The sequence below is a fragment of the Heterocephalus glaber genome, unplaced genomic scaffold, assembly GCF_053883595.1.
Source record: "Heterocephalus glaber isolate CG9 unplaced genomic scaffold, H.glaber_assembly_v1.0 deba00000546, whole genome shotgun sequence".
In the NCBI taxonomy this organism is placed as follows: domain Eukaryota; kingdom Metazoa; phylum Chordata; class Mammalia; order Rodentia; family Bathyergidae; genus Heterocephalus; species Heterocephalus glaber.
Window position 1 is genome coordinate 31688574 of NW_028258147.1, and position 16925 is coordinate 31705498.

Sequence of the window (16925 nt, forward strand, 5' to 3'; positions counted from 1 at the left end):
CTAGATACCTGCATATTTATATAGTCCAAATGTAGACAGAACCTTTCCTTCCCTTGACAAGAATGTTTTAATGTTTAGTGCAACATAAGAAGGCTCTTTTATTGTCTTCATAACCCTGCTTTCCTAGGTAGACTAATAGAACCCTATTGGAACACCCTAAATCATAGTTGTGCTCTCAGGTTTGGTGTTGTTTAGTAGTAATCTAAACAAGTGCTTCCACTTTTGATAAAGAAATTGCACACCAAAAACTATATTTTTAATCATTTGTAATAAAAAGGCTTAATTTTAAAGTTATCTATATTCCATGTCATTTAAAAAATAGCTTTTTTTCTGATAATGAAAACAATATATGTTGACCTAAATTTTTATTGAAAAATACAAAGAGATAAAAGAAAAAAAACCCATGATGGGTACAATCATGTCATTGATGAAGGCTATACATATTTTTGCATATATCCTTTCTGGATTTTTATGCATATCTGCATTTAAACAAAAGTGGGTTCATATTGTATATAATGCTTTATACAGATAATCATTACACATCTTTAAGTTAGGTAAATTTTACTCTGCATGTGAGAGAGAGGCAATTTAAGTAAATTTTTAAAAATACCCTTCATGCTGCTCATGAGAATAAGCATGAGACGGGGGACAGGAATGTGGTCCTTCCTCAATCAGTTCCAATTTCTATATCTTTCTGTGACTATGATTCTGATTTTCTTACAACGTAGTCTAAACTCAAGCCAACAGCTTCTGGATGCTCATTCACACACAGCTATCTGTTATAAAACAGAAGAAAAATTGTATTGAATCTATGGTGTCTGGTCTTTAATCTGGAGATCTGCAAGGGTAACACTGACCACCCGTGATCAGTTTCCATCACGGGCTGGTTTTAAAGGCTGACTTCCACACGAGGGGACACTCCACTGTGTGCTACTTGTTTACTTGAATATGCAGTTGTTAATATTTTATATGTCATTAAGTAGACTTTAAGAACATTTAAAATAATTGTATGGCAAGCCATCATATGGATGGTCCCTATCTATTTTAATCTATTATTAATAAACATTTGGTTAATTTACAATGTTTTGTTATAAATAAGGCCATGACAGATGTGGTGCTGAGATATGATATGAAAGGTGCTCTTTATTTCTGTACAGATTCTTGATGCTGTTTACATGTCTCTCTTTGAGGCACTTTTGCCACTTTCATGCTGATAAGACGTAGGGAGGAGGGGCAATGAACGTCACAGTAACCAGTTCGTGGTTGGCTGCAGTGGACATGCAGGCAATAACACATGAATTTTTAATACACTCTTTTGGTGTGATTTTGCTGCCCCTTTGCTGGGACACCTGTTTGGAGGGCTAGATTGCACTGGGTCGTGTGAGCTGATTCAGAGTGTATTTACTAGGGCTATTGGAGAGCTGCTGTGTTCTAGTTCCTTCTATCGGCTTTGTCCTGCCAATAGCCATGGCGCTTTCCAAAGTTAGAATACTTCTCGGATTCCAGGGCTTGTTCCTCAGATCTGTAGCTCTCCCTCCAAGTTTAGGTTTTCCTGAACAGCTGCATTGGATAGTTATGTGCTGTTTGATTTGAAGGGTGAATGGAAAACTAGGAGTCTCACAGCTTTATGAGATGCTCTTCAATGGACTCTCTTTGTCCACAAGTCTTTAGAAAAAGCAAGGATTCCACTCCTAGGATACATTCGCAGGTGTGGAATAATAACTGTTCAAAAGTATAAACATTTTTTATTGGAAATTTGCACCTTTACATAATCTCTTTTGGTTCTTATTTTTTCCCCATTCCCCTGCCCTTCCTTCAACCCCTCCATCGCTAATTACAAAGACTTTGTTTCCATTTTAACATTTTTCTCATATTGATTCCATTTCCCTCTTTCCTTTCCCATACCCCTTTCTCTTTGCCCCTTTTCTTTCTGTTTCACATTATCTATTATTCTATTATACCTTTTACACCTTATTTACACTTTTAGTTTCTCACACTAGAGAAACTTCGATATTTACACGTCCTATTTATTTCACTTAAGAGTATTGCCTAAATGTGCATCCATTTAGCAATAAATGTCTCTAATTTCTAATTTTTTACTGCTGAGTAGTACTCCATTTAATAAAAAAAAACACATTTTCTTTATCCAGTCTGCAGTTGATGGGCAATTGGCCTGCTTCCAAGTTTTGGCTATTACAAACTGTGCTGCTATGAACATGGGTGCACATAGATCACTGTGGTATGATTTTTTTTAAATTTTATTTTATTGGTACATTTTAGGTGTACAATATAATGACATTCATCATTGGAAATTTGCACCTTTACATAATCTCTCTTGGTTCTTATTTTTCCCCCTTCCCCTGCCCTCCCTTCAACCCCTCCATTCCTCCCTATTTACAAAGACTTTGTTTCCATTTTTTCATTTTCTCATATTAATTCCATTCCCTTCTTTCCTTTCCCCTACCCTCCCCTTCCCCTTCCCCTTTGCCCCTTCTCTTCCTATTTCACATTATCTATTATACCTATTAGTCTTTATTTACACTTTTAGTTTCTCACACTAGAGAAGCTATTTGTTATTTACACATGTGTGTCCTATTTATTTCACTTAAGAGTATCGCCTCAATGTGCATCCATTTAGCTATAAATGTCTCTAATTTTCTATTTTTTATGGCTGAGTGGTACTTTTATAAAAAAACCCACATTTTCTTGATCCAGTCTCCAGTTGACGGGCATTTGGGCTGTTTCCAAATTTTAGCAATTACAAACTGTGCTGCTATGAACATGGGTGCACATATATCGCTGTGGTATGATTCTTTTAATTCTTTGGGGAAGATACCCAGTAGGGGGAATAGCTGGGTCAAATCGGGCTTCCAATCCTAGTTTTTGAGGTATCTCCATACTGATTTCCACAGTGCTGGCACCAGTCTACACTCCCACCAACAGTGGAGCAGGGTTCCTCTTTCCCCACAGCCATGCCATGCCAGCACTTGTTATTGGTTGATTTCTTGATAGCAGCCATTCTTTCTGGGGTGAGGTGGAATCTCAGAATTGTTTTCATCTGCACCTCTTGAATGACCAGTGATGTTGAACATTTTTTCATCTGTTTATTTATTATTTCTACTTCTTTGTGTGAGAAATGTCCGTTCATTTCAGATGCCCATTTTCTGATTGGGTCTTTAAATTTGGGAGGTCTGATTTTTTAAAGTTCTTTATAGATTCGAGATAGTAGACCTTTGTCTGAGGAACAGCAGGTGAAGATTTTTTCCCACGTTGTGGGTTGTCTCTTCACTCTGTTGGTGGTTTCTCTTGCTGTGCAGAAGCTTTTTAGTAAGAGGAGATCCCACTTGTTAATTGTTTGAGCTAGTTCACAGGCAACTGAGATTTTGTTCATAAAATCTTTTCCTGCACCAATGTCTTCAAAAGTTCTACCTAACCTCTGTTCCAGCCAGTTCACCATTTCTGTTTTAATATTTAAATCTTTAATCCATTTCAATTTTAGTTTAGTGCGTGGTGAGAGATATAGGTCTAGTCTTAATCTTTGGCAAGTTGAAGCCCAATTTTTCCAGCACCATTTATTAAAGAGGCTATCTTTCCTCCAGTGAGGGTGTTTGGCTCCTTTGTCAAAGATGTGGTGGCTTAGTGTCTCTGGAGTTGTTTCTGCATCTTCTAATCTGTTCCACTGGTCCTCAGGTCTGTGTCTTTGCCAGTACCATGCTGTTTTTATCACAGTAGCTTTGTAGTATAGATTCAAGTTAGGGGTTGTGATACCCCCTGCCATGTTTCTGTTACCTAGAATTGCTTTTACTCTTCTGGGTCTCTTCTTCATCCAAATGAATTTTTGGATTGTTTTCTCAAGGTCTGTGAAGCATGTTCCAGGAATTTCAATTGGGATTGCATTGAATCTATATAGCAATTTTGGAAGTATGGCCATTTTCACTATGTTGATCCTTCCTACCCAGGAGAAGGGTTTGTCTTACCATTTTCTTTTCCTTTTTTTGGTGCTGGGGATCAAACCTGGCACCTTGCACTTGCAAGGCAGGCGGTGGAAACACTGAGCTAAATCCCCAGCCCTCCATTTTCTGAGAGCATCTTCAATCTCTCTTTTCAGAGTGCTATATTTTTCAGAGAAGAGGTCTCTGATTTCTTTTGTTAGGTTGATTCTTAGTTACTTCTGTTTTTTGGATGCTATTGTGAAAGGAATTGTTTACCCTATTTCCCCCTCAGTGAGTCTATAGTTCATGTACAGAAAAGTCATTGATTTTTGTATGTTGACCTTGTGTCCAGCTACTCTACTGAATTTGGTTATTAAGTCTAGAAGACTTTTGGTGGAGTTCTTGGGGTCTTCTATATAGAGTATCATATCATCTGCAAATAATGACAATTTGACTTCTTCATTTCCTATCTTTATTCCTTTTATTTCTTTCTCTTGTCTAATTGCTGTGGCTAATGTTTCCAAGACTATATTGAACAAGAGTGGTGATAGTGGACATCCTTGTCTTGTTCGTGATTTTAGTGTGAAGGATTTAAGTTTTTGGCCATTTAACATGACATTGGCTGTTGGTTTTTCATAGATGGCTTTTATCAGATTGAGGTAGAGACCATCTATTCCAATTTTTTGTGGGGTTTTTATCATAAATGCATGTTGGATTTTGTCAAATGCTTTTTCTGCATCTATTGAGATGATCATATGGTTTTTGCAGGACAAACCCAAAGCTCATACAAGGGAGAAGGAAATTATAAAGATCAGAACAAAAATCAATGCAACGAAGACTAAGAGAATGATAAAAAAAATCAATGAAGCCAAGCGTTGGTTCTTCAAAAGAATAAACAAAATTGACAAACCCTTAGCCAACCTTATAAGAAAAAAGGTAAGAAAAGGCCCAAACCATGCAATTAGGAATGAAAGGATGATATTACAATGGACCTAGCAGAAATCCAGAGGATCATCAATACTTACTTCAAGAACCTATGGATGGAAATCACAGAAGAAATGGACAGATTCCTAGATACATATGAATTACCAAAGTTGAATGAAGAAGAACTAAAAATTCTAAACAATCTAATATTAATCAATGACATTAAAAATCTAATTAAAAACTTACCAACTAAGAAAAGCCTGGGTCCTGATGGCTTCACCACTGAATTCTACAAGACATTTAGAGAAGAACTATTGTCACTACTGTTTAAACTCTTCAATGAAATTGAAAGGGAAGCAATCCTCCTGAATTAATTCCTGGAAACAAGCATCACCTTGATCCCTAAAGCAGAGAAAGACCCAAGCGAAAAAGAGAACTATAGGCCAGTCTCACTAATGAACACAGTTGCAAAAATCCTTAATAAGACAATGACAAATAGAATGCAGAAGATCATCAAGAAGATCATACACCCTGACCAAGTGGGATTCATCCCAGGGCTGCAGGGATGTTTCAACATGATTCTTTTAATTCTTTGGGGAAGGTACCCAGCAGGGGAATAGCTGGGTCAAATGGGACTTCCAGTCCTAGTTCTTTGAGGTATCTCCATACTGATGTACACAGTGGTTGCACCAGTCTACACTCCTATCAGCAGTGGAGCAGGGTTCCTCTTTCCCCACAGCCTAGCCAGCATTTGTTATTGGTTGATTTCTTGATAGCAGCCATTCTTTCTGGAGTGAGGTGGAATCTCAGTGTTGTTTTCATTTGCATCTTTCGAATGACTAGTGATGTTGAACCTTCTTTTTTATATGTTTATTTACTATTTCTACTTTTGTATCTGGGCATATACTGACAAATTCCACGCTAGAAATTGTGTATCAATTTATACTCATGATAACTATATGTGAAAGTGAAATTTTGGCTGAACCCTTATTAGCATAATTATTTTCAATGGGAAAAAAAGATGCAAGATATATTATGTACAGATACAAATTCCCTATGATGAATGTTATCATTATATATATATATATCTAAAATGTACCAATAAATGTTTTGCTTTAAAAAAAACAAAGAAAATAAAATAAAACAGTCAAAAAAAAAAAACCCCAAAAGAAGCACAGCCATTAAAAAAACTGAGCTTCTACTCTGTCTTTCATTTACTAATGGAGTTGAGCATTATTTTTTTGCATTTTAATAGCCCCTTTATCTTTTGTTATTCATGTTCTTTGTCTCCCCCAACACCTCCTTTTCTCCGCTGTGCAAGCATTTTCCAAATTGTTGTCTAAGAACTCTTTGTATTTTAAGTCATTATTTAAAGATAATGCTCAAACCATGCGAAATAAGATACCTACTTTTTTTAGGAGCAAGAAGAGATAGGAAAAGTGTTAGAAAGGAAGACAGGCAGCAAACATTAACACGAAAGTATTTGAATTAAGTTTCTGCTTTGTGCAGAAGATGGTGGGCTTTTTGCTGTAGCTTGTAAGAGGAATGTGACAGCTTTTCATACACTTGCCTCCCTTAAAAATTGCCCCACCCTTGGCTTCTGAAGCATAGGTGGCCACATTTTATACCACATGACTATCAGGATGGGATATCTCCTGAAAGTTCATCAGTTAATAGGCTGCCTGGGGATTTATGAACTGTACCAGAATTTCTCACACTGGAGTTTGAATGGGGAAAAGGTTGCCAATTAATAGCAGGTCTGAAAGAACAAACACAGAAGGTAAGTGAGCCAGATTGGGAGTGCAGCTTGGAGGGGACTGTCATCAGATACTGCCGCTGGAACACTAAAACCACAGCCACCTTCAGGTTTGGTTTCGGCAAGCTGAAGCTCTATCTTGGTCTTACTTTTCTTTGTATGTCTCATTACTTGAGCTTCTATAAGTGGATCTTTGTTATTTATAGTTAAATTAACCCAAAGGAACAGGATAATTCTAAGGAAAATACTTAAGATATGGAACTAAAACTATCTTAGTTACTATAATTCCACATAGACCTCAGTGGAACAATTTTTACAGTTACTTCTTTCATTTAGCAATAGCTCAACGTAAAATCAGTGTGAATAGAAATCTATAGTAGCTATTGAGTTGGGGGTAGAGATACAGAGATGAATCAGTCTCTAGAAGAATATAGTTCAATCACACTTCTGCATAGCATGGTCATTCATTACTGCAGCTTGTCAAATCAATGGTGACCAGCTAGTTGCTAGGCAACTTGAAAGCCAGGGATACAGTACAAATGCAGCTTCATTCTGATATGAATTCCTTTTTTGAAATGTTTGTCAAGAATTGTAAGCAATCTGAAATTTTCTCTACTTTAAAGATGTTAGCCTGCCACTGTTTAACAGATGTTGGCACACGACATGTGACTTTTGGGTCACAGAGATAAAAGACTTTATTATTAGAGCAAGGCAAGAAACATGAGATTTATGTTTGCTTTAGGTTCCTTGCCCCCATGTCCCACGGGGTATTGCAGAGAAACTCAAGTGTATGTGTCACCAGGCACAACAAAACCAAATCTTTTACAATGTCCTGCAAGTGAACCTGCGTGACACCTGCCCTGTGGGGAGACATTATATTTATTATGCTGGACAGTAACTTGGCCTCTGCTCTGGAGGGAAATACTCTGTCTTCCAAGGTGTTTGCTATCATTATGAAAACATCCTTGAACAGAGACTCGGGGGTAAACACCATCAGTGCCTCTGCTTGGAAGAAATGAAGAAGAGCTGAACATTCGTGGAAAATGATCCTGATAATGTTCTCTGCTTGCTTTTTTAAATGTATCATTCACAAATTTGGCTCTTATTTCTACTTACTCTAAGTGTCTACTTATTCTAAAACTGTCCTGTATGCCCACATCTTTTGCCATATCCTGTTTACTGGGTATATTAGTTGGAACTATTTTTATTTTATTTAACAGAAATTAACTTTTTTGAACTTAAGCCAAATGGAAAGTTAGTGGGAGGATACTGGGTTATTTCTTAATTCAAAGAATTACCAAGAACCCACCCAGTGGGGTTCTGGAACCTTGTCAGCTGAAGTTTGTGGCTATTTCTGTTGTGCTCTCCTTAGCATGCCTTAACATTTGGGGCTCCATCATTCTGTGCCGTTCTCTACTCCAAGTTTAAATTCTCAGATGAGAGGAATTGAGTGGCCTTGATCGGCTAAAGCTCTTCCTCTTGATTTTCAATTATGACCAGGAGGGAAGGGTCATAAATGCACAGACCTAGTAACTCTTGGCTATTCTTATAGAAAAATGGATGATTTCTTGGGAGCTTTGCAGGCCTTCCCAATCACTTTCAATTATATCTGGATTCATTTTAATTAATACTCCATTGCTCACAAGAGAAAAACAGTTGTTTTGAGCATTATTTCATTTCATTTTAAAAAAATCAGTTAAGCACAGCTTCTGTTTGTATGCTATTTTCTTGGCTATCATGTACCATTTCTCAGTTTTTTTGCAAAAGTTTGTTGGAGTTATTCTGTGAACTGATCTTAGCCAATTTAGTGTTTCAAGAAATATTGGTAAGTATATGTAGCCTCTGGAGTTGGAAGATAAATAGGGCCATGTGTCTTTTCTTGTCAGTCTTGTTGCTGAGTGGTAATGCTACCAGTAGAGAAAGACTTAGCCCAAATCTTGCTAACGTTAAATATTTATTAGCTAGCCATACATCTTCAGGACCATTATTTCGACAATGAAAAAATTTAACATTTTATGTTAATTAGCACACTCACTGATGAAGATTTGAGTAATGCTATTTGAAATGTCAGAGTAGCCACCTCTAAAGTTGTGGATTTACCTAACTGGGATATTTCCAAGTTGAATCAGTCCTGGGGTACATATTAATTTTTCCTTATTTCTCACATATACATACCTACATGATTCCTCCAGAAATATTTTTTAAAAAGTAAATTAGTAGACAGACAAAATAAGCCAGAATTTAAATAGTCTTGTATTCATGCTCATTTCCATACTCCTTTGTAATTAACATTCCTACTGGCTGGATTAATTGGGTTTGCAATAAGTAATCACATTTGTAATACTGCAACTGTTCCAAATTAATTGCTCATGTGTTCAATGAGCCATTACATGTTCTTTTTTAAAGCTGCTTGGTGAGCCTACAATTTGAGTGTTATGATCCTAAACATTTTGGGGTGTGTGATACAGAATCATCCAGGAATGCAATGAAAATGATAAACCAATGGCTCCTAAATATTGAGAGTATATGAAAATCATGTCGGTTTACTAATGAAAAATGCAGTTATCTTGGCTCCACCTTCAACAGTTTTAGTGGATATTATGTGGGATCTAGAAAATCTTTGAGAAATACTGTATACATTGTCTTCCTGAAAAAAGGGCACATTTGCACATACTTCCTACTTTTCTAGAGATTTGAAGGGAGGGTTTCACACAGGTGTAGCTTTAGTCTAGTACAGGCCAGCTTTTCCTCAGATGTGCTGCAAGTTACAATTGCCAAGGGAGTTTTAAACAGTATTTCAGATCAATTAAATATGAGTGGTATAGTGGTCTATGGTGATTAAACCATCTGCTTGATTTCTTTTTTTTCCCAAAACCTGAGATGGAGAATAGAGATTTTTCCCCTCAATATATCAATCTATTTTTACTGAATTAGCTCATGTGGCAGATACTTTGTAAAAGTGAGAATAAAAAGAAATCTAATAACCCTATAAATTTTATAAAATACACAATTTAATTTGTTTGTTGGTGGAAAAGCACAGCTTTTTGGCATTGATTTACCTTTCTCTCTTCAAAGGTTCAAAGGATTTAATGAACTTTGTGCTGTTTGACAGATAATTTCATAATCTGAGAGAAGAAAAGCAAAGCTTTAAAAAAAAAATTTATACTGGCCAGCTATGTATTGTGATATTTTAGTTGAAGAATTCCAAGAAAACATGTGGAACTTAAAATTGATCTTAAGTTCACCATATTTTAATAACATGCCAAGCAGTAATTAAAAGTAAATATTCATTACAAATAAACCAGAGAAGTTAGATAAATGAACAATTTTCTAGATGTTAATCTGAAGAAAAATTTTTTAAAAAATTCCTTTGATTAGGAAAAAATCTTATCATGATGAGCAAAGTAGCAGATGGAAGCTTTAGTTACATTACTAAAGTTTCAGAAATTACTTGAGACTTCCATATAATAAAGAAAAAGTAGATCTATAATCAGCCATAGAGAAACTATGCTGGAAATGACTATAATCAAAGGTTCTTCTGTTTTTTTGAAGTGGATTCACTTATGATATTACTCATAGAGACATTCAAAGCACTGGCAGTAATAATAGGTGATTTAACGATGTTGAAAACCCTTCAGTAAACCCATATAGCCCAAGAGGACATGAATTTAATAATTATGGCTAGCGTGCTGATAACTCTTGTGATAGGATTTCCACTGCCGGAGACAAAGTTTTAGAAGATCAGATTGTAAAAATGAAGTGTCACAAATTGATAGATTCAACATGGGTGGGTTATTTTCCAGTTCTGTGGAAGAGCTGGTTCCAAGTAAGCAAAGGGGCCATTTCTAAGCTCAGGAAGCTGTCATTCAAAAACTGGCTATACCTAATGGCATACAGAGGTGACCAGTTAAATGCAATCCCCTCTTTTCGTCAGCCTTTTGTTTAAATTGTGAAGGTGGAATTGTTAGTTTACTTTTGTAAAAAATTGAAAAGATTTCCATTCTTCAAATACAAGCCAGGAAATTTCTATTCAGTTGTGGAGAAGGGCTCACCCAAGTTGTGAGAGTTTGGAACGTTGCTAGAGCCTCTCTCACTGAGGAGAATTGAGGTGTGATTGACTCATGGATGTGTTATTGTGTTAGGCCACCATTGTTGGAGAAGGATGTACTTGCGGAAGGTGATTACACTTTCCTGGTGGTGGAGACAAAGGCTTTTTAGGAGGCTCCTGGCTCATGAGGATGACAGTAATGGGCCTAATGGTGCTGAGTGCCTGCTCCCCTCCAACTTTACAAGTTGTTGTTCATTCCTCTCTGATTCTAACAGCCACATCATTAGTAGTGTTATCATCACCTCATCTTACAGATGAGAAAGTCAATGATGGGATTAAAATTCATATAGTTTTGTGTCCTAAGTCCTTTTTCTTTCTGTTGTATCTTCTCATCTCTGGTCTAGACAATCTCTGAAACACGCCTGCCCACTCCTTGCTGAAATTCTCAAAGGTTCCTCACTGCCTTTTGGGGCACCACTTAGAAACAGCTCTAATTAAATTAAAGACCTTTCTCTGTGAAACTTATATTTGTGATTTCCATTTATCAATTCCATGCGAAAGAAATTAAAGATGGGACAGAGAGGCAAGTACAAGAGGGGGCATTGTGTCCACGAGATATACCACTACATAAGATGGAGAGAAGCCAGTATGCAGGGGACAGATAGGAAATAAACACTCGGAGATGTTCTATTTTCTCCTCCTAACTGAATTTTCATTCTCTGTGAGAGCGCGTGCGACCATGATAGGTCTGGGGTGTTCTATTATCCAACCAGCAGGGGGAGCAGTGAGCTAGAAGTGACAACCCAAAGGGAGAAAGGGCCACGCCCTCAGCCCAGCAGCTATGCACAGGCGTTCTTATCCTGCACATTAATCCTGGCAGTAATAGATTCTATTTTTAAAAGATGGTTTCTGTTTTTCCCCATTCCGTTTATGGTTAATTAAACCATGGGACTCCAAGAGCAATACAGTACTAGAAAAAATATACACTTTGGTGGTAAAATGTATTTTGGGTTTATTAATTTCATGAAATACATGGTGAATTACAATTTTATGTTTATCTTAAGAGTCCACTAGGATTGTTAACTCTAGTCAAAATTACTCTTATAACTCAGGCCCAGAATAATAGATTTGTCTGGGAGCACCCAGAAGAGGAGCCTTGGTTTAATGAGGACATTTAAGATCCCTGGGAAGCAATTATTGTCCTTCCAATCTTTTATAGTGCTAGGAACTACAATTTCTTTTAAGTTAAGTCCTATTACTCTTTTCTAAAAATTAAATAACCAACAAATTCATATTTTATATAAAAATAGCTTATTAATTAATCTCCATTATTTAGTTTGGTCTTGAGGTTCTCTGGGCAGGTGCATTTGATGTTGCAGCGTAAGTTTGGGTCATAAGGTCTCACGCCTATTAAGGGTAGGACAGAGAGCTTGTACTAAGGAAGAGGAAGAATTAAAAACAAATTCCATTTTAATTTGGCCAGGTGCAGGTTGGTTTTTGGGTATTAAGATGGGAGAAGCAGAATGTTTTGAGTAAGGTAACTAAGATGAGTTATAAGTTGTAGTTCAGAAGTCCAAGTTTAATGAACCAAGAAGTATGTGTTCAGTGATTTGTAATAACTTTTTGGGTCATGGACCCCTTGGAGGTATTTCAAGACAGTTGTGAGCCTTCTTCCAAGAAAAATGCACACACATAAAATTTTACATAGTGTTTCAGGCATTCACTGATGAAGCCCCCTGAGCCCCAGCATGGACACTTCTTTAGATCAGTAGTTTTAAAAATCGGAGATGTGATGGGTAAGACTGCAGAATGACCAACTGAATTATGGACTCCTCTATTTGTATTTATTTTCTCCTTTTACATTTGTTCCTGTAGAGGTTTTAAATTATACATATTATATTAGTACCATCGTATACCTATAACATTTATTCTCAGAAACATTCAATTAGTTGTCAGAGCTCAGAGTTCTATTCATAGGGAGGCACAACTTAAAATTGATAGACTAACAATTTAGAGAATGATGCTAATTAAATTATAGATTCTTCTCCCTAAATTGCAGGTCCATTGATATGGAACTAAGTCAAGAGTTCACTGACAGTGACTTGACAGTTGAGACCTACTGATACAAAGTCTTCTGTGCTTTGCAGTGTGCTCTCAGGCACAGCCCTTTTGGCCCTCCTGTGGTCCTGGGAGATAAGAGACAGTTGGAGTGGGTATGTTAATGGAAATCTCTGAGACCAGGTATGTTAATCCAATCTTCAAATAATCTAGAAGACTTTCTCTGGGGCCCTTGACTAGTCAGTTAATGGTAGAGCTGATGCCACCAACCACAAATTATATGCTCATTTCATTGTCTTGCAGGGATAATTCAATGATCATGGGCTGTCTGTGGTCCCATTGCTGCAGTTACTGGTGCTCCCTAAGGATGCAGAGTTGCTGAACTCCTGGCTGATCTGGGCACAAGTCTAGGAAACATATTTTAGCTACATGATAAGAGGGCTGAAAGCTGAGCTAACACTTCAGCATCAGCTCTCTCTTGTTGGTACTGTAATACCAACATATTTCAAAACAGATAGAGGGCCCTGGAAGGGTTTAGATACATCTATGTACAAAGAAGATTTACAATGGGTTATTAAATAGCAGTTCTGAGGCTAGCTTCACTAAAGTGCCAACTACTCTTTCTCCCAAATTTCCCGATACCACTTTCAAAGGCAAAGTACTCATCTACATAGATTGTTGTTTTGACCCAGAATAACATTTCCAACTCTTATCTATAATCCAATTTCTGAACTTCCTTTTCAGTGACATTAAGTGGAATAGCTTAAAAAAGTCCTTTGGCATTAAAGATAATAAATATGTTCAGCATTGCCCAGGTGTCTTCGCTCATTGCCAGTGCAGTACCCACGTTGATTTTAGAAATGTAGACGACCCCTTTTAGCAGAAGTGATTAATATCCCCTCCCCAGACCATGGCTACCTGTTTTTACCTTACTTCGAGTTCTTCTTCCTTTTCAAACTCACATGCATTAGACATGGCTGGCTTTCACTCAGCCAAGGGTCAGGGAATGTCATGAGAAGTAACCCTTAGGCCTGGTAATTGCCTCAAATAGGGACTGGTCAGAGAAGGGTCAAGGCTTCAAGACATTGCTCTGTGTCTATTCTTTTTTTCATTAAGTTTATTGGTACATTTTAGGTATACAGTACAGTAACATTCATCATTGGGATCTTGTACCTTTACATGATGCATCTTGGTTCTTATTTTTCCCATTCTCCTGCCCTCCCTTCACCCACTCCACCCCCTCCTTATTTACAAAGACTTTGTTTCCATTTTTTCCTTTTCTCATATTTTTTCTTTTCCCTTCTTTCCTTTCCCCTACCCCTCCCACTTCCCCTACTCTTTTAGACCCTTTCTTCCTATTTCACATTATCAATTATACATTTTGAACCTTATTTACATTTTTAGTTTTTCACACCAGAGAAACTATTCAGTATTTACACATGTGTGTCCTATTTATTTCACTTAAGAGTATGGCCTCAATGTGCATCCATTTAGCTATACATGTCTCTAGTTTCTCATGCTTAATGGCTGACTAGTACTCCATTTTATAGAAAAACCACATCTTCTTTATCCAGTCTCCAGTTGATGGGCTCTATGTCTACTTTTTGAGCCCAGGGAATAGTCACAGAAGACCTCTTGGCTTGGTAAGTAGAGGACTACTTTATATGCAGCTTCTGGAGCAGAAGCATTCATCCAGACACAGGGCTTGAGAGATGAAGTGAGATCTCTAGAGAGAAAGGTGAGTTCAATCCAAATATCCTTGTATGCATGAGACTAAGGTTAATTTCTTGAAAGTCCCTATAATTAATTGTGTCCTCTGCTATCCTTGGAGAGTTATTGTTTAAAATATGATTCACACATTAGTTTATTCTGTTTTTGCCACCATGAGAACCCTGATGTTGCTGCCATCTGGCCAAGTTTTGTATCTCCTGTCCTATGTTTCCCCCAGAGTGGCTGGTACATGGTGGATGGGGACTCTGAGGCTTTCCTTCTCCTTTAGGAAACAGGTGGGTGGGAAGTTGGGCTCACTTTCCCTGGAGAGGGCCACTGTTCCATAAGGATTGTTTTCCCTTGTTGACAACTCATTTCTTTTCATAATATTTTGAATTATTTTGTTGTAAGTGATACAAGTAATAAAAGTACACTATAGAAAGTTTGGAAAATTTAGGCCTAAAAATCATAACTAACCATACTACACTAGAGTACCCACACTTAACATTTCTTAAATGCATGTTTTATATTTTTCTAATGACAGTGTGCTTGGATATGACTTTTTAAAGACTGGATATTCCATTCTAAGCAGTTTTTCTTTTGTTCAATCATCCCATAATATTACTAGGATACCAATAATTTATTTCACCATTTACCCTATTGTTGTCTATTAGATATTCCACAATGTATTTCCCTATTATTACATAGTGGATACACCATTTTACATTTAACTATTAGCATTTAGCTTGACAAAGGTCCTATTATTGTTCTAGTGAGGTATTGGATCCATATGAAGTAGGTATTTCCTAAATGATGGTTTTCTTTCTTGGACTATCAATATGAGGGTAGTTTAAGAGAGTCTTAGTTGTTTTATAAGTTTGACCTATTTCAATTACTAATTTATATGGATATTTAGTTTTCTTTATTATAATACTTGATTAGGTATATTGATTGATCCAAGTCAGACACAGAATGTTAGCCCTACACAAGTACCATGGAGGTAACCATATCCAGTGGTTTCCCAGTTGATGCATGTCAGAATTTCACAAGGCGTTTATGAATACCAATTCTTGGGATCTGAATTTGATGGATGAAGACTGTGAATCTGTATTTTAAACAAGTATTCCAGTGTTCTGATTCTGGTGGTAGAAGAACCATAATTTGAAGTTAACATTTGATTAGTAGCTCTTACTAAATTTTTAGAGTCATGATGTTCAGTCATTTGCTTTTAAATCTAATTGAATCTTGAGATGACTTTTAACAGGAGACAAATATTACAATCACAATTATGTTCAGCAACAGGAAATAAGTTCTAAATGAATCTCAACATTTGACTTGACACATTACTACGTTTAAACGTATTAAAGATGTCACTGAAAGGTGCAGGGGAGGAAAATGAACTTGATTTGGCAGGTAGGTGTTCATGGTACTATTATCCACAACTGTCTCTGCTGATTGACAGCACACACATTACCTCTTAACAGGCATTGTACTCAACTGCATCAGATTTAAGTGTATAGCATTTTTACTGAATATTTGAAACTGTTTTAGTTAATAATATTAATTGTGCATAGACCAACTTTCAGCCACAGTTACAAAGTGCTTAATGGATAATAAACCAAAAGTTTCTATGGACCTTTGCCTATCATAAGCCTAGGTCAACAATGCAACATTGCTTCTGTGTTACCCATTCTGAGTAAGGCAAATGTTAAATCATGCAGAGAAAAACTCTTGCTCAAATTATAGATCTGGAAACCAAAACACAGGACTCACAGGCTCAAGATCACTCAGCCCTAAGGAGCAGAGCCAGAACTGAAGCTCAGTTCTACTGTGGCCTTGTTCTCTGCTCTTTCCACCCTACCAAAATGCCCTTTTTGCCTAATTTCTATCTACTGGGGAGCACTTGGTCATATGGCTGATGGAGATGCACATTTACATTGCAAAGAGCATTGAAGCAAGGAATTTTACTCAATATTTTCTTTTGGAAAACCAAACATGCTTTATTTCATTTGTTCACAATTTATTTAAACATCTCACATATACAAAATAGGTACAATTTAATTTTTCTGCTTGTCCAAGAAACAAGGCTTCTCTGGAACTGAGGAAGAGAATGAAAATTAGACTGGCAGAAAGCAAATGCTGAATCTAAAGAAGAGGACAACTTTGGGCAAAGGACCTGCATATCTTTAATTGGGGATAAGATGGCAAATATGGATGTTAAGTCAAATTTTAAAAACCACACAATACAACTCAACACAGAAGAGTATTTCTTCTCAAATTCTTCCAGCACCATCAAGATTCTTCAAGTATCTGAAATACTGCTAGTTAGCACCTTTGTGATATGAACAAAACAAGTACCTCAGTTCATGTCTGTCTAGGTTAGCACCTAATGAGGAGGATCACACTCACAGGAAAGTCTTTTGAGGTAGTTTAAACCTTTGGAAGTTCGGGTTTTAAACTTCCCTCTATGGAAGATATTCAGAAGCCACAAGTGGTG

At 36.9% G+C, this 16925-nt stretch overlaps 1 long non-coding RNA gene across 1 annotated transcript in view; it reads left to right on the top strand.

Moving 5' to 3' along the window:
* Window positions 1–8325, top strand: part of LOC147829666 (uncharacterized) — a 63930-nt gene extending 55605 nt beyond the window's left edge. Inside the window, exon 3 of the long non-coding RNA XR_015448756.1 lies at window positions 4701–8325. This is a non-coding gene — a long non-coding RNA (uncharacterized LOC147829666). The remainder of the gene's footprint in view (window positions 1–4700) is intronic.
* The last annotated feature ends 8600 nt before the right edge of the window (window positions 8326–16925 follow it).